At 42.2% G+C, this 17,456-nt stretch overlaps 2 pseudogenes; one reads left to right on the top strand and one right to left on the bottom strand.

Annotated features, from left to right (window-relative positions):
- The first annotated feature begins 15,397 nt into the window (after positions 1 to 15,397).
- LOC120529106 lies at positions 15,398 to 15,506 on the top strand (annotated as a pseudogene).
- A 393-nt stretch (positions 15,507 to 15,899) lies between these two features.
- On the bottom strand, positions 15,900 to 16,036 carry LOC120529175 (annotated as a pseudogene).
- Between the last annotated feature and the right edge of the window lie 1,420 nt (positions 16,037 to 17,456).

Here is a 17,456-nt window from a genome sequence, read left to right on the forward strand (position 1 = left end):
CACTGGTGACAAAGATGTAGTCAATTCTAGATTTTTTTTCTTTCCTGCACATCCCCCTCCATGTGTGGTGTTTTTTTTTTTTTTTTGTTCTCTTTGGCTATCCTTTTTAATTTGAAGTCCTGTATAACCTGTTTTAACAGAGCTGCTGTTTTATCCGGTCGTCTTTTTGGAATTTTGTATCGATTACTCAGTTGAAATCCCCTGCTAGTATCGGGTTTTATCTGGGTGCTATTGTTTTATTTCTGGAACCTTTATGAAGCATTCTTGCCTTTTATTGGCTGTGTAAACATTTATTACTTGATTGTAAGAGCCATTTTCCTAGTTTAAAATTCATAAATTTTACTAGATTACAAAGCATAATCTATGGGAGGTTCCTAAAATCCCCATAAGTAGAATTGTATTGGTATATTCTTGCCATTTCTAATAGCTCTGACTAAATATTCTCAGTTAGTGACCAGCCTTGCCATGTGTCAGGTGTAGAAGGCATATGGTTTTAAACCGTGTTTGTACATGTGCCTACGGGCCTTTTGAGTATGTGAAGTAACTCTTAAAACAGATTCTTCTGTATACTTTAAATGTACAGCTATGCACTTAAAGTTCTTTACTTCTTCTAAACTTAAGGATTCTTAAATACTTAAGTGCAGAAATAACAAATTTCTCAAAAGCTGCATTTTTCCTTTTTTTTTTTTTTTTTCCCCCCCTTCCTCTGTAGATTATTTGCTTTTAACTTTCACTAAATTATTTTTAAAATGAACTTTTGGACTGATTTCTTTCAGCACGTGCTTGATCTCACCTTATACTTCGGCAGCTGCCTAAAATTTTAAAATCTGCCTAAGATTGAAAGCTTCAAAACTGCCTTGGATTAAAAAGAGAAAGTAACCTGTGTTCTAAGCCTGAAATTGGATCGTGACGAAAGAGAACAACTTAAAGACTCGATGGGTACTTTTTAATCTTTGTCTTTGATCGGAGTTGGACATTTTAAGAATTGCTAGCACTGCGCGCGAGACTGTATAAATTATAAAGGAGTTTAAGTGTCTCGTGGGATTGTAGCATCTGAATCAGAAAGCCACAGGAAATATCAAACACCTAGCGGAAGTTTTGTTGAATATGATGTCGCAAAGGACCATCTTCATGATGACAGAAAGCTGTTCAATTCGGTGATAACTAATCTTTAGTCAGTGATGGATTAAAAATACTAAATTATCTGTGATGTACATAAAGGATTTACAAGAAAATGAATTTAACTGAAAATGTAGACCTAATTATCAAAATTCTAAAAGGAATATAAAAGGCTAAATGAATTTCTATATCCATCCAGAGCAACAGATACACATGTTACAAAAGGATTTTTGATGCAATGGAAACTTTTTTTTTTTTTATGCATTTATGGGATGTACAATGAATGGGATTTTTTGAAGTATGCCAAAATAACAGCCTTAACCAACAACCTGACTTTTCTGCGAAACAATTCAAGGATTACAGAACGAAAGATGACATTCCCCTGCAGTTTCTGCAAAAACTAAGTCGTGCAAGTTCAACGGCTACTTCAATTAGTGCCATCAGATCTCGAGGTAGTACACGCTCCGCTGTTCGCTAAAGCAGAGAACCAAAGGAGGCAACAAGCTATAATATGGAAGAAGCACAGTGCAAAGCCAAAAGAAGCTGAGGAAATACAGCTGAAAGTTAAGAACTTTAAATACAGTTAAAGGCTAAAAGCTCAATTGGCTTTACAAGCAGCTATAACAGAATCTGAAGCAAAATTCAGAGCTCTTAAAAGATGCAATCAAAGTCCAGATAAACTAAACCCTAATAGTGTTCCTCGGAAACCAGATGTGAGAAATGAAAAGCCACATGATTCAAGTATTCATGACTTTCCACGTAACGACAGTTAAAAACAATCCTCAACACCTGCTTTATCGGCAAATTAAAGCACTAAAACCAACTGCATTAACACCATTACAACCAACCGAAAGAACAATAAGATTCAAGTGTCCTATAGAATGATCCTGATATTTGACTGCGATCCCTTGAAAGATGTGGATTTTATTGGAGCATTTGCCACCGAGATATCGATGACGTGATGGAGAATCCATAAGATAAATTGGCCTTATTGGCACAATTTTATTAAAGGTTCACCTCCCGAGATTGTTAACTGTAAATACTTGTCACTGTTCGGTTATCAAAAGGCCAGGAAGCAGCTTAAGTCTTTATGGAAACCAGCTACGGAAAGCAGACGCATATGGTATATGAGAAAAGACATAGGGCGGCCCCAAATACCGCCAAATGAAGGTCCGAGCGATTATGCGATCTATCTTGGCGAATGTACGAACATTATGCCCAACTTTCAAATTGTTGTCTGCTTTGTAAGTAATGATACTTTGTACTAAAGTCTCAACTTCCTCATGACCTACTGGCACCATGGCAATGCAAAGTACAGAGTATTGAGTATGGAGAGCAGATGAGCACTTCTCGCCGATCCAGTAAACTTTCTGGACGAACAGACATCAGTTTTGGATCCTGTGTACAGCTCCGCTCTAAAAAGCCATATCTTCACGAAGGAAAAGGACAAGACTGATCAAGAGGAATATCCTTTGAAAGGTGTCCTGAGAGAAAGCAGTTTTGCTACAAACTGTTCTGCTGCAGATGGAAAAAGTGATAGACGCCACAGTCAAAATGGCAGAGACGGCTGGACGTACAAGCGGTAAGCACTGTCTTTTTTTTTTTTTTTCATTACAAAAAAAAAATCGATCTTAACGAATGCAGTGCAATTCAGAAATTAGCTTTATGAAATTAGAACTGACTTTTTGAAATTGAAGGGCTTATGCTTTAAGTGCCTTAAGCAAGAACATCTTCGTAAAGATTGTGAAGAAAAGGTGAAATGCCAAATATGCTCTCATTTACATCCATTAATTCTGGATATGAATAAGAGGCACCGACGATAAAGCCACCTCTCCTGTAAAGGAGAACGCAAAGTTGGAAGACAGGAATATTTCTTCTGCCCGTATGTCTGGGGAACCATTAGAGACTTGTTCTGATAATGGGGGCAGTAAAGAGTGTGTCTTAGCTGTCACTCAAGCTGAAGTTAAGTCTGAAACGAGTGAAAAATGTGTTGAAACGTATGCTCTAAAAGACTCTGGCAGCTCAGTTATATTTTGCACAGAAAGTTTGCAAGAGCAGTTAAATCTTTCTGGAAGAGTCTCCCATCTACATCAGCACTGTAGAAAGAGACAAATTGGTAAAGTGTACAGTCCTAACAGAGTTGCACGTCTCTGGGATAGAGGAAAATGCATTTTTTGATTTACCAGAAGTGTTCACACTGAACTCTGTACCAGTGGAAAGGGAGAGCATCCCTATGCAAGATGTCAAGAAATGGTCTCATCTAAAAGATGTGCATCAACCCCAGATAAATACTGACCAAAGCAATAATGTAATTGCAATTCTATTAATGCTGTTAAGTACAAATGCCTGTAAAGTCATGGAGCCATGGCACATCACACATAGAATGTGTTCACAGCATAGTCTTTCATCTTCACTGTGGGTGGATTGTTAATGGATTGATAAAGGACTCTGACAGAGACTGCAAGGTTATTCAGTCAGTCATGTGACAATAATGGAGGTAGAACAAATGTTACTCCAGCAATACAATACAGACTTTCCAGAAGGCAGCTGTGAGAAAAAGGAGGAAATGTCACAGGAGGACATTACATTAATGCACATAGCTTTGGATACTGCAAGGCTAGTGGATGGACACTATTGCATTAATCTGCCCCTTAAAGTGCCAAAAAATTGTGTTGCAGAACAATGTGCTATTGGACTTAAAAAGGAAACTTGCAAAGTATCCAACATTCCATGAGGATTAAAAAATTTTCATGAAAGACATTTCAGACATCAGATATGCCATCAAGGTACCCACTGAACAGCTGACCCTTGAAAAGGAGAGTGTGGTACATCCTTCACCATGGAGTACATCATCCAAAGAAAAATCGGTGGTTTTTGATTGTACAGCCACTTATCAAGGTTTTTCTCTAAATGAACAGTTGCTGAAAGGACCTGATTTATCTAATACACTCATTGGAGCTCTTACAAGATTTAGAGAGGAGCCAATTGCTCTCATGGCAGACATTAAATCAATGTTTTATCAAGTGAAAGTTCCAGATGAAGGCGCAGATCATAGTTTCCTGTGGTGGCCTGAAGGTAATCTAAACAATGGACTAGAGGAATACAAAATGACCGTGCATCTTTTTGGTGCTACTTCCTCATCCAATTGTGCCTCTTATGCCTTACACACAGCAGCAGAGGAAGCAGTTAACACTGTATTAATTTTCTATGTTGATAGACTGTTTAAACTCGGTTGCTACAGAAGAACAAGCCATAAAATTGGCCAAAGATCTTCAAGCCCTGTGCTTAAAGGGAGGATTTTATCTTACAAAATGGAGAGAAGAGCCAAGCAAAATGACACCTTTTTATTGGCTAACTAAAAATTACAATATGCAAGCTTTCGAGGCAACTCAGGCCCCTTCAGGCAAGATGTAATAAGGAAACTGAAGTTTCCTGTGTTTATATCCACACACTAGGACAAGAAACAACAATGGTAAATCTTTAAAGGAAAAATCTTAAATTAATCTTAGCCTGAGTGAACCTATTAATTTTTAACATTTAACAAGAGAGAGAACAACAATGTATGGTCAAGAGATTTTTGGATAAGATAACTGTCAAGTCTTTTGAAGTTTGTGTTTTGTTTTTTTTGTTTTTTTTTTCCAAAATCATGTGGGTCTGTAGACAGGTCTGTAGTGTCAGTCTGAGAGATGCAAATAGTCCTCATACCTGGCTATAAAACTCTTGTCTCTATTAAAGCCATGCTGTAATGTATTAAATTTTAACATAAGCTTAACTTCACATTCTTTCTCTCTTGCTGTGTTCTGAAGTTGCCCATAAGCACTGTGACTTTAAAGTCCCTCTCCGTGTCCATGGCTGAAGTGGGCCGCTACAGGAACATCGGTGTTGCCATGTTTAATGTGGAATCTGTACAAAATTCAATCTCTGGCGGAGTGTTTGTCCAGTTTCTCACACACAGAGTGCAGCGTCAGGACATTTCATGCAGAGAATTAGGTAGACAACATTAGATGATCTGCAGGAAAATGAACACGGTACAACACCCTAGTACTAATTACAAAATGGAGAAGTAATAACGGAGCAATCTTGTCCATTCCTGAAGACCGGGCAATACATCAAAAGGACTTGGACTCAAACCATGATTTGTTACCAGTTGAAAGAGCCTTGGGTGTTCAATGGTGCACACAGATGGACGGTTTCAAGTTTCAGGTAAATCTGCAAGACAAGCCTGCTACAAGACGTGGCATTCTGTCTGGTCAGTTCAATATACGATCCACTTGGATTTTTAGCACCAGTCAAAAAGAGAAATATGCATGGGATCATGGGAGGTTAAATATGTCTGGCAATGTAAAAAATGTATGGACGATTTGCAGCTACTTGTGGATTACAATGTAGACCAGTGCATTAAACCGCCTGGATTTGGTCAAATGTCTGCACAAATGCATCATTTTGTAGATGCTTCAGAAAATGGGTATGGCATTGTTCCCAACCTCTTGACTAATAAAAAAAAATAAGACATTGTTCATTTATAATGGGGGAAATCAAGAGTGGCACCACTAAAACCTGTCACTATACCAAGGTTAGAACTTACAGCAGCAGTGGTAGCAGTCAAAATGGACATAATGTTAAAACAAGAACTGCAGATTCCCCTGCATGAATCTCTTTTGGACTGACGGCACTACAGTACTAAGGTACATTGCAAATGAAAGTGCACGCCACAAAACTTGTTGCCAGCAGAATCGCAGTGATAACAGAACACTCGCAACCCTCACAATGGCGGTACGTTGCATCTGCACAAAATACTGCAGATCAGGTATCGAGAGGTTCGAGAAAGCTTCATCAAAAGTAAGACTTGGATATAAAGCCCAAACTTCCTGCTACAGCCAGAGCACGAATGGCCTAAGAGACCGGATGAAGTGGACCTGTCTACTAGCGACGATCTGGAAATCAAAAGGTGTGTAGTAAACCTTACAAGTGTAGAAGAAAAAACTGAACCAGTAAAAGACTTGTAGAGTACTACACAATGGTTCAATTTAAAGAAAGCAATAGTTTGGTTCCTTAGATTCAAAGAAGCACTACTGTGTCTGAAAGAGGAAAGAGTCAATTCAATATACAGTCAGTCTATCTGAACACAACCCAGAAAGACAAACACAAATCACAGATCATATGAAGGAATGCAAATCAACAGTGAGGCTAAGGCCACTGTCTCTAAATCGCTTGTCTAAAGCTGAAGACGAGCTTATTTGCCTAAGTTGACTACAAGCTTACCCAGAAGAGGTTAAAGCCCTACGTAAAAATCAGCATGTAAAGAAAGGTAGTAAAATCTACAAACTGGACCCAGTACTGCAAGAAGGATTATTGAGGGTTGGAGAGACTCCACAAATCAGCTATGCCAGAAGAGGTAAAACATTTAGAAGAATACACATTGCTACTGTCATTATGCAACATGTTCATAAAGAAATTGGACATTGTGGGTGTAATTATGATTTCTGCCCTAGCCTAAACAATTAGGGACTGGATATGGAAGACATTTTCCTAGTTACATAAGATTCATAAATTTTACTAGATGACAAACCATAATCTATAGGAGGTTCCTAAAAAAAACCCCATAACTAGAATTGTATTGGTATATTCTTGCCATTTCTAAGAGCTCTGACTAAATATTCAGTTAGTGACCAGCCCTACCATGTGTAAGGTGTAGAAGGCATATGGTTTTAAACCTTGCTTGTTCACGTGCCTACGGGCCTTTTGAGTGTGTGAAGTAACTCGTAAAACAGCACTTCAGTGCATAACCGTATGTTTAAAGCGTACAGAAGAAGCTAAGAATCTAAGTACAGAAATAGTTTCTCAAGAAAAGCTGTTTAAAGAAACATTTTTTTCCTTGTGTGGATTTGCTTTTAACTTTCACTAAATATTTTTAAAACTAAATTTTGGACTATTTCTTTCGGCACACGTTTTACCCGTGCTAGATCTCGACTTCTACTTCGGCAGCCACTCTTGATGTTGCACATTATTCAACTTAAAACATAGGATAGCCTTTCTTCTATTTTTAGGTCTGTAATGTTTGTATTTCTAATTATAAAACCAATTCTTGCATTCCTATTGCTATTTGTCCCAGAAAAGAGATTTCCCTTCTTCCCACCCGACTTCATACTGCTTGTATGTTCTTTGGAAAGGAATTCCACATTTCTGCCAGCAGATATCGATGAGTGTTTTAAGGAACCTATACATGATGTCTCTTCTGTTTTTATTTCTGATACTTTGTACATTGATTGAAGCTATCTTTATTATTGATTTAATTAGGGATGTCTTTTCTCCCTTCCGCTTCTTTCTTACACTCTTCTCTTCCTTGGATTTTGGTTTCGGCTCTTTTATTCCCGATATCTTTTGAAAACTTAACAGAATCTTCCCCTAGAAAAGTTTTGCGAATCTGTGGTGGATGTACTTCTGAGTCTCGTCTTCCTTCATCTGCTATGAGCTTTTCTTCCTCATCCATTGATTGGTCATACCATTCTTTCTCTCCTTGGGTGTCTCTGACTTAAATAACGGGGCTGCTGCCAATATCTCTTGGATCTCTTTGATCCTATCTTTGGTGTTATGTAGAGTTGTCTCCATTCTTCCTTCTAGTACCTCCGGTGTATGTACTTGTTGGTTGTCAAATGGCTCTTGGCAACTTTTTTTTCCCTTATTTTCTATCATGTGAAACAGTTTTGTGGTTCATGCATAACATTTCAAACCATTACATACATAAACCAATTTAAAAGAGATGCAAACTTACTTTACCCCAGGGGTGGTCTTCCCTTTCAGGTCCTTTGATTAAAGGAGTTTTGTTGTCCCTGGCCATTTGCAAAGCACTTATAATTGGGAGAGGTTTCTCTCTCTTTGTGTATAGTTGCCTCCTAACCCAAATCGCCTCTTTTATGTAATTTATTCTTGCCCATTTTTCCTTACTTTTTTTTTTTGGTCCTGCTAAAGATGACTATTTTCTTGTCCGTTTCAATTTTTTCTGCTCTTACTATGTCACGCTAGTTGTGCCGCCTTGCATTCATAAAGTACATGTTTTGCAGTTTCAGTTTCCTTACATTGTGGGTATGGACATTTTAGGTTTTTCAGATTTTCTTTTAAACAGATTGTTTGTATGGAGGATGTCACGTACAGCCTGCCATGTTAAGTCCTTCAGATTATTTTGGAGATAATTACCTGATATCATTTCCCATATTTTTTGTTTTCTGCTTTAGAGTCTTCTTTAATCCATGTGGTAGGTTTTTTTTTCCTTAACTGTTAACGATTAATCTCCAGTTAGTCCACACTTTCTGTTTTCTATATAGTTGATCATGTGTTTGTAGAGTTTGGCGATGTTGAAGGCATACGGTCTTTTGTTGGTGGTTTCATACAAGTTATATTTTTAGCGCTCCTCGCATCATATCTGGCCATATCCACGACCTTCCGACTCCTTTCTCTGATCAGTTTTATATATACACTTGTGTACCAGAGCTTCAAAATGTTTTTTAAAGTCGGAAAATCTTTCCTTCCTTTCTTTTGTTTTCACTCAGGTTTCCCTTTTAATTCTTTCCCATATTGATCCCCAAAAGAAATAAAAACATTGTCTTTCAATCTTCCTGAGAATTTCTTTTCTTGGTAGGTAAATTGTTGCCAAGAAGTTTTGGAAGTATAATTGACTTGGAGGAGGATTCTCCCCTCATAACTAAAGTTCCTCAGTTTCCACATCCCAGTTTGGTTTACATATTTGTCCTTTTTCCCCCTTCCAAACTAAATTCCCAATATCTTGTTTTCCTGTGGGTTTTTAATTTTGGATTACTATCCTCTGTCCATTTTCCTTGGACTCTGCACTCCAATTTCTTCAGGTTTGTACCAGTGGCTTTACAAAATCGCACACTGCAAACAAATTATCTATGGATGTATACTCCTCATTATATCCATGTACAAGATACATTTTGCTTCCTTTCCTCTGCTTCCGGGGATTTCTATCCCCTTGATGTCCTGATTTTTTTTTTTTTCCCTGATTTATATTTGAGGGCTTCGATCGCAAGAACAAATAAAATTGCGGAGAGTGTACCCTTGTCGTACACCTAATTTTCAATATCTTTCCTTAAGTTCCCATTTATCAACACTTGGCTTATGTCATGGTAACAGTTCTGGATAACATCAATGACTTGTTTGGGCGTTACTATCTTTCTTAGGGTTTCCCACAAAAGTCATGATATATAATTGAAGGTCTTCTCGTCAGTGTTCAAAAGCCCTACTTATAGATTCCACTCCCTTGTGTATTCCAGGTTCTCTCTAACCAGTATCAGGTTATTTATGGATCATCCTGGGACCACACACTTGCTCTTTAATGATATATGCAAGAACTTGACTGAAGCGATTTTGTTAGGACTTTTGTCAGCAGCTTGTAATCCTGATATAGCAGAGTCCATCGATCCTCTTCCGCTTATCCGAGATCAGGTCGCGGGGGCAGCAGCTTAAGCAGAGAGCCCCAGCCACTTCTTCCAGCTCTTCTGGGAGAATCCCAAGGCGTTCCCAGGCCAGCTGGGAGACAGTCCCTCCAGCGTGTCCTGGGTCTTCCCGGGGCCTCCTCCCAGTTGGACGTGCCCGGAACACCTCACCAGGGAGGCGTCCAGGAGGCATCCTGATCAGATGCCTGAGCCACCTCATCTGACTCCTCTCGATGCGGAGGAGCAGCGGCTCTACTCTGAGCCCCTCCCGGATGACTGAGCTTCTCACCCTATCTTTAAGGGAAAGCCCAGACACCCTGCGGAGGAAACTCATTTCGGCTGCTTGTATTCGTGATCTTGTTCTTTCGGTCACTACCCATAGCTCATGACCATGGGTGAGGGTAGTAGCGTAGATCGACTGGTAAATTGAGAGCTTTGCCTTACGGCTCCGCTCCTTTTTCACCACGACAGACCGATGCAGAGCCCGCATCACTGCGGATGCCGCACCGATCCGCCTGTCATCTCCATCCATTCTTCACTCACTCGTGAACAAGACCCCGAGATACTTGAACTCCTCCACTTGGGGCAGGATCTCTTCCCCCAACCCTGAGAGGGCACTCCACCCTTTTCCGGCTGAGGACCATGCTCTCGGATTTGGAGGTGCTGATTCTCATCCCAGCCGCTTCACACTCAGCTGCGAACCGATCCAGAGAGAGCTGAAGATCACGACCTGATGAAGCAAACAGGACAACATCATCTGCAAAAGCAGTGACCCAATCCTGAGTCCACCAAACCGGACCCCTTCAACACCCTGGCTGCCTAGAAATTCTGTCCATAAAAGTTATGAACAGAATCGTGACAAAGGGCAGCCCTGGCGGAGTCCAACTCTCACTGGAAACGGGCTCGACTTACTGCCGGCAATGCGGACCAAGCTCTGACACCGGTTGTACAGGGACCGAACAGCTCTTATCAGGGGGTCCGGTACCCCATACTCCCGGAGCACCCCCACAGGATTTCCCGAGGGACACGGTCGAATGCCTTTTCCAAGTCCACAAAACACATGTAGACTGGTCGGGCAAACTCCCATGCACCCTCCAGGACTGTGCTAAGGGTGAAGAGCTGGTCCACTGTTCGCGACCAGGACTAAAACCACACTGTTCCTCCTGAATCCGAGGTTGACTATCCGACGGACCCTCCTCTCCAGAACCCCGAATAGACTTTTCCAGGGAGGCTGAGGAGTGTGATCCCTCTATAGTTGGAACACACCCTCCGGTCCCCCTTTTTAAAGAGGGGGACCACCACCCCGGTCTGCCAATCCAGAGGCACTGTCCCGATGTCCATGCGATGTTGCAGAGGCGTGTCAACCAAGACAGTCCTACAACATCCAGAGCCTTAAGGAACTCCGGGCGTATCTCATCCACCCCCGGGGCCCTGCCACCAAGGAGTTTTGACCACCTCGGTGACTTCAGTCCCAGAGATGGGAGAGCCCACCTCAGTCCCCAGGCTCTGCTTCCTCATTGGAAGGCATGTTAGTGGGATTGAGGAGGTCTTCAAGTACTCCTCCCACCGACCCACAACCCCGAGTCAGGTCAGCAGCGCACCATCCCCACCATATACGGTGTTGACACTGCACTGCTTTCCCCCTCCTGAGACGCCGGACGGTGGACCAGAATCTCCTCGAAGCCGTCCAAAGTCGTTCTCCATGGCCTCCAAACTCCTCCCATGCCCGAGTTTTGCCTCAGCAACCAGCCAAGCGTGCGGCCTGGGTACCTATCAGCTGCCTCCAGAGACCCACAGGACAAAAAGTCCTATAGGACTCCTTCTTCAGCTTGACGGCATCCCTCACCGCCGGTGTCCACCAACGGGTTCGGGGATTGCCGCCACGACAGGCACCGACCACCTTGCGGCCACAGCTCCGGTCAGCCGCCTCAACAATAGAGGCACGGAACATGGCCCATTGGACTCAATGTCCCCACCTCCCTCGGGGCGTGGTTGAAGTTCTGCCGGAGGTGGGAGTTGAAGCTACTTCTGACAGGGGACTCTGCCAGCCGTTCCCAGCAGACCCTCACAACACGTTTGGGCCTACCAGGTCTGACCGGCATCTTCCCCCACCATCGAAGCCAACTCACCACCAGGTGGTGATCAGTTGACAGCTCCGCCCCTCTCTTCACCCGAGTGTCCAAGACACATGCCCGCAAGTCCGACACGACCACAAAGTCGATCATCGACCTGAGGCCTAGGGTGTCCTGGTGCCAAGTGCACATATGAACACCCTTATGCTTGAACATGGTGTTCGTTATGGACAATCCGTGACGAGCACAGAAGTCCAATAACAAAACACCGCTCGGGCTCAGATCGGGGCCATTCCTTCCAATCACGCCCTTCCAGGTCTCGCTGTCATTGCCCACATGAGCATTGAAGTCTCCCAGCAAAACAAGGGAATCCCAGAAGGTATGCCCTCTAGCAACCCTCCAGAGACTCCAAAAGGGTGGATACTCCAAACTGCTGTTCGCATACGCACAAACAACAGTCAGGACCCTTCCCCCCACCCGAAGGCGGAGGGAGGCCACCCTCTCGTCCACCGGGGTAAACCCCAATGCACAGGCTCCGAGTCGGGGGGCAATAAGTATGCCCACACCTGCTCGGCACCTCTCACCGGGGCAACTCCAGAGTGGTAGTCCAGCCCCTCTCAAGGAGATTGGTTCCAGAGTCCAAGCTGTGCGTCGAGGTGAGTCCGACCTATATCTAGCCGGAACCTCTCGACCTCGCGCACTAGTTCAGGCTCCTTCCCCTTCAGAGAGGTGACATTCCACGTCCCAAGAGCCAGTTTCTGTAGCCGAGGATCAGACCGCTAAGGTCTCTGCCTTCGGCCACCACCCAACTCACACTGCACCCAACCTCCTTAGCCCCTCCCATAGGTGGTGAGCCCATGGGGAGGAGGACCCACGTTACCTCTTCGGGCTGTGCCCGGCGCATTAACTCTTATTTAGATTTTAAAGTTGACCCTGAACCCCGAAAGAACACTTCTGTATGTTCTATTACTTTATTTATACTCCATGTATCTTACTATTATGTCGCCCATATAAGCACATTTGTTGTCCCCTACATCCTGGTACTTCAACTCCTCTTATATTTGTGTCACTCCTAATTTTATTTAATAAAGGCTCTATACATAGAACAAACACTGCTGACAATGGGCAACCTTGCCTTACTCCATATTTCACCTTTATCTTCTGTTAGTCTATAAAAAGATAAGTCATAAAAATAAACTACTTTTTATCCAATCCACAAAACCTTCGGGAACTTTTTTTTTTTTGGAGTATCTTCCACATTTATCTGCAATTCTATCCAATGCTTTCTCAAGATCTAAATTTAATATTCCAACATCCAGGTTTCTCTCTCATATGAAATTAACACACACAGGTTATCTGCTGCACTTCTCCCCTGTACCACACATGCCTGCTCTTTTTTCTTCAAGGTAGATTTTTCTACCTGTTCTCCTGGTTTCCCTGATTTACTCCAACTACATTTTGCTATCCTTTCTTTGCATCGTTTCTCTGTGTTCCGCTCATCTACTCGGGAACCCTTCCATGTCTTTAGATTCCACAAATTGGGCATGAGGATTGTCTCCCATTCTTGGCACTTTTCCTCCCTTTCCTCCACCTTCCCAGAATTGTCTGGTGACAATGGGTCAGGGACCCGTTTTCCGTTGTAACATGGGGTTAATTTGCATTTCCCCCATATTCTCTTTCATCTCCTCCAGCTGTGTATCTTCTATCATAGCCTTTGGAGATGACTGGCCTAAAACTACAGCGCCACTCAAAATTTCAATCTCTTCCATATGGATGAGTATATCCTGTGAATATTGTTCGATTCTGCTTTCAACTTTTTCCTTTACGGTCTTCTATATATTTCAAAATATTACTCTCTACTATTTTTCTTCCTCTCTTCTTCCATCTGTCGATTCTGGCTCTTCACCATATGTTCTCCTTTCATCTCCTAGTATTCCTTCTCTTCTGACTCCTCCTCCAGAAGTGCTATTTTGTCCGTTCTATTCACTTTTACCATGTTCGCATATGAAACAGGGCAGTCCTTAAAGGTATGTGCTTCCTGTCCACTTAAATTACATATCTTTTTCCTACACTCCCTGGTGCTGTACCCTTCCTCTTAGCAATTGCGACATTTTATTATGACACATTCCATTACCTTATGGCTCTCCTTACCACACCTCCTACACACTTGAGGCTGGCCAGGATAAAACACACATCCTCTTACTGCTCCCATTTGTATTACGGGGCAGGGGTTTCACCCGATCCGTGTCACCCTCCTTCAATTTAACATCAAATTTATACGGCCCATGCTTCATACCATCTTCAGTCATCTGCATACTACTTTTTAACATCACAATACTGCAGTAACCATGTGGAAATGTTTTTTTTACTTACTCCATGTACATAACATTCAATTTTTTTATCAAGTCTGTCATTCAATTTACGATCAAATGTTTTTCAAGTTCACATCCCTCTCTATAGTTCTCAGACATTTGTCATACAGAAATCTGTTTGTAAACACCATTTCAAATGTAGTTTTCCCTGGAAAGTCAAATTTTCTCACCAGGAATGAATTTCAGAATCTTCTGCAGGACCTCCTTACTAAATTCTCTGTGCTCCATCTGTGTTTTTTTTTTTAAGCTCAAAATGGACTGCATTCCTCCTCTCTCTCCCATCAATTGGAATCTGTGATGCCGGTCTCCCTTCTCCAGGTTCCGTCTGATCATCTCTCTCAAAACACATTCTTCCATTGAAACTACCAGGAATTGCCATTTCCACCTTTCTCCTAAAAATAAAAATCGCCGCGCACCAAGGGAAGCAGAACACAGGATGGTGGACGTGCCAACCTACCCTGATCTGGATCAGAGGCCGTGGGGTGCTCCCTATACCTGACAGAGAAGAACCATAAAGGTATCTCCCCTGCCAGGTAAGTGAGTTGTACAGCCCAGTGTTCAACCTCCCACTAATTTGGCATCATTGCTCGCCAGCGGGAGGCATTCCCACACAGTCCTCGGTCCTTCGGGCTCCTTCTCCATTCGCAGCTGACCAGACACCCGTGTTCTCCATGACCCGGATGATGGGGTTGCACCGACCTCACCTTGATTAGACAGGTTTCACATGCAAACCAGCCACCCATCACTCCAGCTTATTAGCTGGAAGAGAAACAGAAGGGGTAGGACTGGGCGGGACGCTGAATGATGAACAGCCGCCCAACAGCTTAGACAGGCGGCAGGCAGGAGGCAGAACTGCGAAAGAGGAAGGCGACCCTGTGATCCGGAGACGGAGAGAAACCCTCGGCGTGGGTGCTCGCACACGGCAGTAAAGCACCCTTGAGAAGACCTGCGCCGAGGCCACTGGGATATCTGGGACAGCACTGGGTACACGTTCGAGACGAGAGCCGGTGCTTGCCCTTTGCCACCATGGGATTCCACGTTGGCAAGGACATGAGGTTGCCGGCTCTTTCTGGAAGATGCCTCTTGTTGCAAAGTCCCAGGCTCCCCGTCTGAAGAGCTGGTCGAGATCCATCTATCTATGCATCCATCCATCCAGCAGAATGGGGTTTGGGGGGTCTTAATTGGGTGGCAAGAGAGCCGACCGAAGGGGAGCAGCTTGAAAGACGACAAACATTCCAATTCAAAAAACATTCAGAAAATTTCAAAAGAGAGAAAAAAAATGAAAAAAGTCGGGGGAGAAAAAAAACCCCAAAAACATAGGGCTGTCGTTTAGAAAAGAGGACTTCCAAAGTTGCCTATTTGGGGAGAGAAACGAGCACCCCTCGTTTACGGCCATACCACTCTGAATACGCCCGATTTCGGAAGCTAAGCAGAGTCGGGCTCGGTTAGTACTTGGATGGGAGACCGCCTGGGAATACCGAGTGCTGTAAGCTTTTTGCCTTTCTGCTAGCAGGAGTCGCCCTTCACCTCGTCTTTTTCTTTTGGCTCTTGGCAGCAAGTAAAGCCACTTAAAATCAGTAAAGAGGCACAAAAAGGATGAATGATTATTTGTATTTTATGGGGGGGGGGCGGGGAGTCATTAAGATAAATAAATACATTGATTAGTTTAATATTTTATTTTTTTCTAGGGGGCGGTGGTCCTTAAAATAAATAAATAAATAAATGGACAGACAGACAGATTGACTGACTGATTTTTTGGAACTTCTTTATTTATTGCTTAAAGCTCCCAGAGCCGTTGTCTCACAGGCTCCTGCGTCACAATTGCCCAAGCACCACTTCCATAAGTTGAAACGCATGTTTTCGGTCTATTTTTGACCAGGATTATCAGGGGAGAGCGCGAACGCAGTCCCCACTACCACAAATTATGCAGTCGAGTTTCCCGCATTTGGGGTAATCGCAGGGGTCAGCACACTAATTCAATTTTCTTTCATATCTTTCAAAATTTAAAATCAGTTTAAAGTTTTCTTAGAATTTTTCTATCGGCTCTTTTTATGCTCATGCATATTAACATGGAGTACTGAAAATTTGCCGATTTACAATAAAAAAAAATTGAGACGGAGTTTATTAAAAAAAGGTATGCTGCTTACTTTTGTCTGTTTTCTAATTTCTTGGGAGTCTTTTCGTGTTATTTGTTTTTGTGCCATCTGTAAAACATTTACAATTGGGTAAACCTTTTTCTTCAAGTTAGCCTGTTTCTGATTTCCTAAATTGCCTGTTTTATGTAGTTTTTTAACCCACAGATCTAATTTTTCCTTTTCCTCTATATTCTCACAAAAATAACCATATAATATCTTGTCCTTATTTACAGCTATACTTAATTTCTTTTTTTATTGTCCTTTCCCAAACTGTGTAGAAGCAGTCCCACATGACATGTTGTGCCGTCTCTATTTCATTACTTTTTCCTTGGGCACCTGTCACTTTTTACCCTTTTTCTTTTAAACAGGTTCTTATTTGTCCTCAATGTCATGTGTTGCCTCACATGCCATATCTCTAAGGTTAGTCAGTAGTTCCTTTGCTGATCCCATCTTCCATGCTTTCCCTGCCTTTCTCCGTGGGAGTTCTTTAATCCATACTGCCTCTTCCTTCTCCTCAAGTACTTTTGTTAATTTCTATTTACTGAATATTTTTTGTATTTTTTCCCTAGCAGTATTTCTTCTAACACTTCTTTTTTTTTTCAAATTCTTTGATGCAATAAAGGCTGTAGGTTTATTTTGTTGGGTTGTAGATTTCATATCTTTTATACATTCCCTAATTTGTATTTTAGTAAGTCTGATGCCTTACCCTGTTTCTCTTTGATTAGTTGTATGATTTCTGCTACATATTTTACATTTAGCAGCTTCCTTAGATCCGGAAATCCTTTGCCTCCTTTCTCTTTTTGCCTTTTGACCTTTTTTTCTCCCTTTCCTGTCATAGAGAGCCCCAGAAGAAGTCAAACAGAACTCTTGATTTCTTTTACTACTTTTACTGTGGGCAGTGTGATTGATGCTAGATATAAAAGTTTTGGCACAATTATTGCTTTTATTAATAAAACTTTGTTCCTTCGTAGCTTAGGGTTCTCGTCCTCCATAGTCCTGTAAGTTGGCTAATACTACTTTAAAATTTTCCCCAATCTTTCCTGTAGCCAGTTTTACTCCCTAAATTAACTCCTTATAGTCTGTGCAAAGTAGCGTAATTGGTCTCCAGTTAGTCTTCCCTTCTATCTCCCTTTTTTTGGGATCAAAGTAATTACTCCTGTTCTCCATGTGGTGGGAGTTTCACATGTTCTACTTATTTCTTTATAAAATCTTTCCAAGTTTTTACTCAAACAATCCCAAAAGGTGATCTAGAATTCAGCCATCCATTCCTGGGGATTTGTTTTTAGCACTCCTTGTTATGGCTTTTTA

This window comes from Polypterus senegalus, chromosome 4, assembly GCF_016835505.1.
Source record: "Polypterus senegalus isolate Bchr_013 chromosome 4, ASM1683550v1, whole genome shotgun sequence".
Classification (NCBI taxonomy): Eukaryota; Metazoa; Chordata; class Cladistia; order Polypteriformes; family Polypteridae; genus Polypterus; species Polypterus senegalus.